The sequence below is a fragment of the Engraulis encrasicolus genome, chromosome 10 (genome assembly GCF_034702125.1).
Source record: "Engraulis encrasicolus isolate BLACKSEA-1 chromosome 10, IST_EnEncr_1.0, whole genome shotgun sequence".
Lineage (NCBI taxonomy): Eukaryota > Metazoa > Chordata > Actinopteri > Clupeiformes > Engraulidae > Engraulis > Engraulis encrasicolus.
This window is the reverse complement of record NC_085866.1, coordinates 21,172,725-21,173,186: the sequence shown is the minus strand read 5'-3', so window position 1 is coordinate 21,173,186 and position 462 is coordinate 21,172,725.

Genomic DNA, 462 nt, shown 5'->3' with positions numbered 1-462 from the left:
CACACACACACACACACACACACACACACACACACACACACACACACACACACACACACACACACAGCGAGAGAGAGAGAGAGAGAGAGAGAGAGAGAGAGAGAGAGGACAGAGCGATAATATCAATATGATGCCAAAATTATTATTAAAGTATTAAAATTACTCACAATAGAAAAATGTATAATGTATACAATATTTAAGATGATTCAACCTTAGTCAAAAAAATCTCTTAATTAACTATTCTACAGTATTAAAGGTTCAATTCAGCCAATTTCAACATGCAATTGTAATGCTCACACTACCCTGGACTTGTCAGTACCTGAGAAAAAAGCATCTTGATTTATTCCCAATAACATCCAACAGGTTATGCAACATCAGCTAGCAGACATTGATACATTTTGGGATAATATTTGGATTAGAATAGCTCAGATATTTGAAAAAATGCAACATCACCGGGTACTG